At 43.9% G+C, this 6576-nt stretch overlaps 2 pseudogenes; one reads left to right on the top strand and one right to left on the bottom strand.

Annotated features, from left to right (window-relative positions):
- Window positions 1-236: 236 nt before the first annotated feature.
- Window positions 237-3441, bottom strand: LOC133889477 (probable L-ascorbate peroxidase 7, chloroplastic; annotated as a pseudogene).
- A 1611-nt stretch (window positions 3442-5052) lies between these two features.
- On the top strand, window positions 5053-6366 carry LOC133887973 (psbP domain-containing protein 2, chloroplastic-like; annotated as a pseudogene).
- Window positions 6367-6576: the final 210 nt, after the last annotated feature.

Consider the following 6576-nt stretch of genomic DNA (forward strand, 5'->3'; position numbering starts at 1 on the left):
GCCCAAAAGCCCACTCGTGGGTACTGTAGCTTCAACCGAGTCCAAACCGTTTCTTAACCGTTAAGTAGATTAGGGTTTTTCAGAACTTTTTAAATTGTAATAGATTACTTATGGACCAAGTTAGCCTCTCTATATGAAGAGAGGCAAATCATCAATAAAAAGATAATCAAAAATTAAAAGGAAAGCCCTTCTTCTTACTGTCCATGGTCGCCATCTCCCTCCTCCCCTCCCTCCAATAATCAACCACCATTGCAGATTGACAAATAATTCATTAGGCTAGAATCTAGTATTTATATATTGAAAGTAACATAGCGAGATACTTCAACCAGCAAAGGTTAGACCTCAATTGTTGTAGCACTTGCTAACTGGAATAAATCCGCATAAGTGATACTCGGGAACTTATCCTTAATTGGTTGGACAAGCTTTAGAGCATTTATCAGACCTTTTAGAATTTCAATCAGGACTTTTAGTTTCTTACAGTACACATAGAAGGAACAAAACAAAGATATTGAGGAAACTCGAGTACAGTACCGGCATTGGCTCCATGTTTCAACTCAACATCAAATCTTAAGCTTCCATTAGCTCCACCTTGTTGTGGCCTCAATATTCTTGTCATATGTACCGGCATCATGCCATCCTAGGCGAACCTTCATGCAGTCAAACAAATGACAATCAATCATTCTGGGTATATAAAATTGAAGTTCAAAGGTAACCTGACTCTGTACATAGATGTCTTAGAAAGACACTAGACCATAGATATGGTCTCTGCCATTGCATTGCATCTGGTAGTTGCAAAATGTTATATGTACGATTTTCATCAACAGTGCTTATTTGGACAAATGTCTGTCTTGTCGATGCCTTTAACCTCTAATACTTACAGAAAATATCTAACAGAGTTAAATGTTAGATAAAACATCCCATGACCATGCAAAGGTAAGCATTTAGGACATTGACACGGTCTTCAACACACAAGTTTTAACACTACTTTTTATAATCATTTCTTAGCAAAAATTTGCTAAGCATTTGAAACGAATTTTCATGGCAAATCCACTCATATTGTCAAACCATTTTGTGCGTACGAGGGCACAAAGTTTTTGAGGTTTGACTACACGTATTCTAAAACAACATCTATTTGAGAATAGAGGTAATACCATCTCATGACTAATCAAACTTCCCCAGTATAATTCACTCAATCTTTTGAAAATCATACTTTCAATGTTATGTTACATACTTCATAACAAAAGAAACCTCTCATGTATAATCTTACTTCTACCTGCTTATACAAGCTAAGTTCCGTACATAATAAAAACCACATATTAAGCCCAACGGTGGATGCTGGATAACAGGCAGTCAAGCACAATGCGCACAGATGGCCGCTTGTGGGTGTGTTGATCACACATCATATTCAGTAGATGTGTATATGAATGGCACCACTACCAAAGCTAGTAAGAGATTGAACCAACCTCACACTACTACTATGTTCTACAATGGTTAGCACCTACGCTAGTAGTAGGTTGTAATCCATGTTGAGGAAAATATAAATTTTAATGTTTTCCTAAGCCTTTTTTTCTCTTGTGGACCAGCTGGCCCATTGGCCTTTGTGCTGCCCAGGCTCATGCAGTGGGGGTACTTGAGCTGGGACTTGGATCATCTAGGGCATGCAATAGAAAAGAGAGAGACCAGGGAGAGAGAGGAGGCGGTGGCCTTTGAGCAGCGGCAACGGCGGCCTAACCGCCTCCCCGATCCCTTTGGGCGTCAGGTGGGGTTAGACGGCGTCGTTGCTTCTATATGTAGGCCCTCTTCTTCTTCCTTGGAAGCCGATTGCAAAAAAAAAAAAAAAACTCTCTATCTTCTTGATTATCACTGTGTTCTCTTTCGGTTTGAGGATCACCTCCTGTGTTTGACCCAATTTGAGCTCAGGCTTTGGCTTGGTGATTGGGAGCTGTAAGAGATTCGGTGGTGGAGCTATTTTGTTGGTGCTCATCGGAGCTACGATTATCGAGGCTCGCCCGCACGTGCCGACGCAGTGTAGTAAGGCCATGTATCTCCGTCTTCCTCGTCGACGACAACGGCGGCAAATAGGATTTCAGGGACAACAGCTTCTATGTCGTGTCTTGCCTCGATTGATTTTGCTTTTAAGCGAATTTCACTGTGAGTATTTCAGTTTCCTCTCTTTCTATGTTCTGGACAGCACGATATGTTCGATGATGTGTAATTGTTATGAGATTGGACATGTTCACTAAGTACACTAGCATATACCTATAGTTTCTCTTGTTGTTTGGTTGCATTTGGTGGTACCTAGAGGCTAAGTGGTGTGTGGTTCTGTTCTGATTCCTGCACATCGTGATACAATTGTTGAATTGTGTCGACAGCTTGCTGTCTGTTAATCTTATCCTTGGATTAGTGTTACAGTGAGATCTGAGTATACTTTGCATATATCTGGTTCTAGATGGATTGTTAGTTCAAGTTGCAAATATTGTCTTTTTGCAATTTGTAGTTCAATTTCATCTGTGTCTCAACTATCTTGCTTCTACTGTGCCGATTTTGTGTTCTCTGATGTTGCTCTGCAACACTATCCAGGATAGGCCTTTAGAACTTGAGAATTAAGTTCAGGTTATATTTTTACTAGTTGAGATCTTAGAAACATTGTCCAATCGATGAAATACTTGTTAGGACAATTAGAGAGCAGGAACATATTGGTCCCAGGGCCAATTGTCGTACCTTTTCTGAGAGCAATTTCACAAAAGTTTTGTGTCTGCTGTTCAGTTCATAATTTACACATGATCCCTATTACTGTTGTTACATAATTTATGTTATTATGTTTACTGTTCATATGTAATAGTTTCATTCTGTTAAGCTCTTGTATTTATACCTATGGAATAATATCAATGCTCATGTTATCGCATTATGTACAACAATCAATAGCCTCACGGTCGCTGCACGCTTTGTTGTTAATTTTGTAACGCAATGGTAAGCTTGCGAAGGGTTTATCACATCTCAAATACAGTACAATACATAACGATGATGATCCGATGAAGTCTCCGAACAAGCAAGCCAATGACACGGGTCACCGTACGCACCAGGATGGGGTGGCAGTGGGTCGTCCTGAGAAGCTCACTGATGTCCTCGCGCGCCGCCTTCAGCTGCGCCGGGTCGGACGCCGCCGCCGCCCGCCATGCACCTCACAGCCGTCGCCCTCTGCGATCACATACGCAAACAAGAGTAAGCGGGCGCCACCATTTCGATCTAGTAAGGTTCAAACCACCACCCTGGCCCAACCGAGCTGGCACGGTACGGACATGCGAGAACCGAGGGGGGCGCGGCGCGGAGGCCGACGCGCGCGAGAGCTGTCGAGGCCGAGGAGGGCGAGGGGAAGGCGCAGTTGGCCCACGTCGCGCGACGGGCGGACGGGGTGGCGGCTGCGGCGAGGCGCTCGGCCATGGTGGGTTGGGTTGGTGGGAGCGCGGCCCTTGGGGGCGACGAGGAGTTGCGGGTTACGAGAGGAGTGGTCGAGTCCACCACGGAGCCTCGCCTGGGGTTCGAGTGCGCGGAGCGTCCTCGGGGAGCGGAGCCGCGGGCGTGGCGTTCGGGGGCGTGCCTTTTAGTTTAGTCTGCGGCGGCCAATGCGAGCCGGACGCGGCGAAGGTGGTGGGCCGGAGGCAGGAGGACCGCGCGGGTTTGGGGGGTTTCGGCGGTGTGGCTTCGCGGTGTTTTGGTGGTGACTGCGTGGTGTTCTCCGCTCGGCGCCGGCTTGGTGTTCTCTGCTGGGCGCAGCGGGTCGGCTGAAATTTTGGTGGTGCCATGCGACGATCTGGTGTCGTGTAGCCGTGTGTTGTTTCCGCGTGTCGGTGTCGGTGTTTCGGATGATTAGTCCCCTTTGCTGAGTTTTTTTTAAACGCCTGAGAAGCTAAAATGTGGATTATGTCACCACCATATTATTTTTGTTTGTGTTATGATTTGTGAGCCACGAGTAAAACATGTAAATGACAGCTTTTTTTCCTTATCTCATCCCACACACCTTTTTCATGCTTTTCACTTCGTAACCTCGCCACCCTCATTAAACTTGATACATACTTTGACCAGCAGTACATCAAGGAGACACTACCTGTGTGTATCATCCACTAGATAGCTTGTCAGACATTGTACTATTCGATCAATAACTAGAAAAAATGGATACCTCTTGACATATATTAATCAAACAGTTCTACATTTTTCTATTATTAGAGAACAATGCTACGTTTGGGTAATCATGTTCGGCTTCGAGACCCAAGTGAATTCACGGTCACCCTTGAAAAGAAAGAAGGGGAAAAGATAACGGGAGCTGAGGGAGAGAGAGACGAACTAAATTAAACTTGTGTTTGTTGGTGGATGCGAGAAAATATCGAGACTTGTTGGTCGATGTATCGATGATATGAACACCGCATTTTTAGTATCCTGTAGTTGAGATTTCTAGTGAAAATGTGATTTGCAGTGAGTTAGTGCTACGTAGAATTTCCATGTTATCACCATGCATGCTGAGTTGTTTAGTGTTTTTTGGGTGAAACCTATCCACCCAGTTTTAAGTTTTAAATTTGGCACAGATGTTTATTTTTTCATTAAATCTCGAGAGGAATAGTTTAGGTACGTGTGAGTATATTCAGTGGTTAAAGCACGTGATCGTGTTATATAAGATCATACCATCAGCTACAGACCATAGCCCAACTATTACCATAACCCCAACCAATTGACCTTACACAAGTAGACCCACTGGCTAGTGTCGAAGGGTGATGACGAGCGGAGTGGCAGAGGCCATAGCAAACATGGAGCAGCATAGCTTGCGACAAGGGAGAGCTTCTTACTCCTAAACTAAGACCTTATTTGTTTCAGCTTGTAATCGCTATATTGCAATTTACAATCTGTAAGTAAAGAAAAACATTTTAGCTCAAAAATCCAGCTTATAACAATCTTGTTCTCAGATTATAATAATTCAGCAATCTGGATTCTAGCAGCTTCTATAGATTATATATCCAAAATTACAGACTGTTTTTCACGATCTCCAGCTAAAACAAACTGATGCCACTCATCGGTTGTCCCTATCGTGGCTCACCGCTACTGCTTGTTGGCCGAGCCCGCCGCCTGCCTCCAACTCAAGCCAGCGCTCCCAAATGCAAGGTCTCGCCCAATCCTCCACTCCTAACCCAGAGGACCGTGTCTGTCGCCTCGCTGCTCCTCGCCACCCTCCCCCTTCCCCATGTCATCTTTGCAACTTCCCATCACCTTCGCATCGGAAGTGGAGGCCGAGGTACGAGGATGAGGTGGAGGCGTAGGGGAGCTCAAACTGGAGTGGTACACTGACCAGGAGCAGGGCTTCACCCTACTCAAGCCTGCCTCATGACCCAAGGTACAAAGCACTCGAAACAAATTAGGATAGTTCGTGTCTAAAATTTTACCACATCTAAGATTAATTGCGTCATAGATTTTTAGACTATTTAGTTAACTGCCACACTTTGTTAACCTATAGTCCATATATTATACACTAGTTTTTTGATTAATTTTGTTACACTTGTGACTAAAAATTTATTAGTCACGCTTAGCTAACCTTAGGCGTGATGAACTAATATGCCCTTAGTGTTTTATTTTAGTGTAAAAACTGCTCCATAATGTAATGTGGTAGGGCAGGATGTGTTCATTTTGATTTACTAGGATTGTGGGCTGGAGCTGAACTGTGTAGTGTTGTTTGATTGGTGAAGGTGGAGAAGGTGGGCGCGACGGCGCGGTTTCATCAGGAGGGGAAGGGGAGCAACAATATTGGGTTGTCGTAAACCCTGTCCGGCTCACTTCGCTGACGGAGTTCGGGACACCGCAGTTCGTCGCGGACAGGCTTCTGCAGGCAGAGAAGAAAAAGGTTAACGCCTGAACAATGGTTTCCTGGCATTACAATTCCTCGATTGAATGCTATTTATTAATGATTATGTGTCGTGTTGTCAATTCAAGTGCACTATTCAGTTACATGCTGATTATCTGTTGTACAGTGTTTTTTTTTTAAATCATTGATACTTGTTGCGAGTATTTTTATATGCTCAGTGCTAGTATTGTCAGTTGATTTGAATGATTTCCCTCAACACAGGAAAGCACCAAGTCCGCTGAGGTGATTTCTGTGGGAGAGCGATCAGGTCACGATGGCCTGAAAGTGTATGAAATCGAGTACTCACTGGATAGCACCAGGGGAGGGATGAAGCGGATCTTCACGGCTGCATTTGTTGCTTCAAAAAAGCTCTATCTGCTCAATATAGCCCACTCAGATACTCAGATAGCCAGGATAAGCCCTTGGACAGCCAGACTAGAACTGTTCTGGAACAAGTCCTCCATTCTTTTGATTCTGTATAGTTGATTTGTTTTACAGGAGAGGTATGGCTCCTTTTCTTTTCTCAGAATTTCTGTTTATACACAAGTTTCAAGTCAAGTGTTTGTTTTTTCTAAGAAAGAATATTAATCATACCTTCTCCAGTAATTTCAGCAGGCTTTAAATTCATTTTTTCACAGATTGGTCGTGTTTCCCTCATAAGCAATACAATCATAGTGTTGCAATGTCCATTG

This window comes from Phragmites australis, chromosome 13 (assembly GCF_958298935.1).
Source record: "Phragmites australis chromosome 13, lpPhrAust1.1, whole genome shotgun sequence".
In the NCBI taxonomy this organism is placed as follows: Eukaryota; Viridiplantae; Streptophyta; class Magnoliopsida; order Poales; family Poaceae; genus Phragmites; species Phragmites australis.